The 2,721-nt window shown below is 34.0% G+C and overlaps 1 non-coding gene across 1 annotated transcript; it reads right to left on the minus strand.

Annotated features, from left to right (window-relative positions):
• Nucleotides 1-373: 373 nt before the first annotated feature.
• LOC114912660 (small nucleolar RNA R71) lies at nt 374-479 on the minus strand. The gene has a single exon (XR_003798366.1). It is a non-coding gene; the product is annotated as a small nucleolar RNA R71 (small nucleolar RNA).
• Nucleotides 480-2,721: the final 2,242 nt, after the last annotated feature.

Raw genomic sequence — 2,721 nt, forward strand, 5'->3', positions numbered from 1 at the left:
AGAGACTGATCCACCATGCCAATTGAAAGAGTACTTTACTCTTTTAACCTACACCTACTCCCCATGCATACAAGTGCCCCTAGAAGAGGCCGTATAGTATGAAATCAAGTCAGCATTATTCAGATGCTCCCATCTTTCTATAGACTTGCAAATAAGGATCTATACAAACATCTAGATGAATTTCTAAAAATTTGCTCAACTGTTAAAATTCAGAATTTCTCTAATGATGCTCTTACGCTAAAATTATTCTCATTTTCATTAAAGGACAAAATCAAATATTGGCTGAACTCCTTAGATACCATAACGATTCCGATCTAGGACCAACTTCAGAGAAAATTCCTCAAAAAGTATTTCTCAATAAAAAAAATTAATCAAATTCGAAAAGCAATAACTAGTTTATTCTAGATGGATAGAGAAATATTTCATAAGACTTGGGAGAGGTTGAAGGAACTGATCAAGAAGTACCCACACCATGCTGTACCCAAGTGGCAACTGGTCCAGTGTTTCTATGATGGCCTATCAGAGAAGCATCAATAAATGGTTGATACCTCATGTGGTGGGATCTTCATGCTAAAAAATGAGTATGAAGCCTGGTAGCTCTTTGAAACATTGAGTGAGAATTCATTGCATCATATGTCTACTATCAGGAGAGACCCTCCTATGTCCGGACCCAAACACGATGGGATTTACAAAGTCAGAAGCTCAATCGATATCCATTGTAAAACAGATGAATTGTCCCAAAAACTTGACCAACTATTGCAGGTCAGACCCACCAGTACTCCAGCCACACCTATACGAAATGTTTGTTCCATGTGTTTGAGTCCTACACATACTATCATTGAGTGTCTAGATGCATCCCAATATCCTGAGTTCGTATATGAATAGATAATCAAGCACAGACTTAGAATAATTTTAGATCTAGACACAATCCATATTTTAATATCTATAATCCGGATTGGAGAGACCATCCAAAGTCTTTTTGGGCCCAATAACCTACTGCAGGGCCCTCAATTTTAATACCTAGTTATCTCGAGGAAGCCAATAAACCAGCTCCATACCCACAGTACGCATAGAATATGCAACCTTCTCCAAATACTGCTGATCAGTGTATTAAATATAACATAAAAGGTATTAAAATTTTTATTATTTAATTTTTATTATTTAATATTTGATAATTTTTATATTTTTTTAGAAATAATTAATTATGAAGATTTAATCATAAATCATTAAGCAACAGCTTTTCAATACATATAAATAAAGTTTGAATCTAAATTCAGATCTATCATATGTACGATATATAAAGATATAAGAATGCATGATAGAAATTTAATAAATAAAAAAAATTAATTTTATGTGGGATTCATTGTCCTCGAAAGAGAGAGAGAAAGGGATGGAGGTTGTTGCGAAGCATGAGCATTATGACTTGGGATCCACGGTTTTTTTGGTGGGCGTTTGAGTGCATGGCTCACAAGTTCTATCCAGCGGCTCATCTCTGGCGCGGTCCACAAGGAGCATATAACGCGGCTAACAGTTGAGGACCCGCGCGACTCTTTGGAAGGGACACGGCCTGGGGCTTCACGTGGTTCAAATCCGAGCGCTTGGATGCGATTGGGCGCGGGAGATCACAGTGAGCGCGTGGGATTCAAACGAGATCGGGAATGGCTTGGCGCGCGAGAACGTGGGCTGGTGGGTCCTTGGGCGTGGGAACTCACAGTGAGAGGCGTGATTTGAATTCACGCAGCCAACGAAACACGTGGAGAGGCCAGCGAGCGAGACACGGTGTGGACGCAGAACCAAGGACTGAGACGCGACCTGTGACGCGACAAACACAGCACGGCTAAGATTTTAAATCCTAAGGAAAAAAAGGTATTCCATAAAGAGTAGGAAGATTGGTTACGTGTAGAACTTAGGAGGGTCAGAAAGACTATAAAAAAAATTCAGACATATAAAAAAATTACTCAAAAAAAAATATAGAGAAGAGCAGCAGGTAAAATTTGGATTAAAAAAAATTACTCAAAAAAAAGATATAGAGAAGAGCAGCAGGTAAAATTTGGATTGGAGACTCTTCCAAGATAAGAGATACTGGGAAGAAAAATTTTGTTCCTGCACTATTTTCATACCAATATCAATTTAAGATCAAGATCAAAGAGAAAAAAAAAATTTAGCATAAAATTTGAAAGAAAAAGAAAAAGGTTATTAACCATCTTTTCGATGAGACTAGATCAATCTATTTTAGATTTTTTTTATAATTTTTATTTTTTTATTTATTTTTTAAATTTTTTTTATAATTAAATTTTATTTTTTATTAATATAAAATTTATTTTTATACTCTTTAAATTTTTATTATTTATTTTTATTGTAACTAGATGTTAAGATCTAGATAGTAGATCTTAGTATCAAGTTATTTTTATACTTTTTAAATTTTTATTATTTATTTTTATTATAAGTAGAAGCTAAGATCTAGATAGTAGATCTTAGTACCAAATTTTTTTTTCTCACATTTTTAATTTTTAATTTTTGATTTAAATTATTTTTTTAATTTTTTATAAAAATCAAAGTTATCAAATCAGTACTGTCTTCTCTGTGGAATTGATCCGACTCATTATTTTTTATATATTTTTAATTTTTTTAATCAAATTTAAACTGATAATTATGGTGTCCTAACGACAACATCGCGAGATATTAATTTTGGCACTGTTGTCGGAGAAGGCATAACGCTAA

The sequence above is a fragment of the Elaeis guineensis genome, chromosome 16, assembly GCF_000442705.2.
Source record: "Elaeis guineensis isolate ETL-2024a chromosome 16, EG11, whole genome shotgun sequence".
Lineage (NCBI taxonomy): Eukaryota > Viridiplantae > Streptophyta > Magnoliopsida > Arecales > Arecaceae > Elaeis > Elaeis guineensis.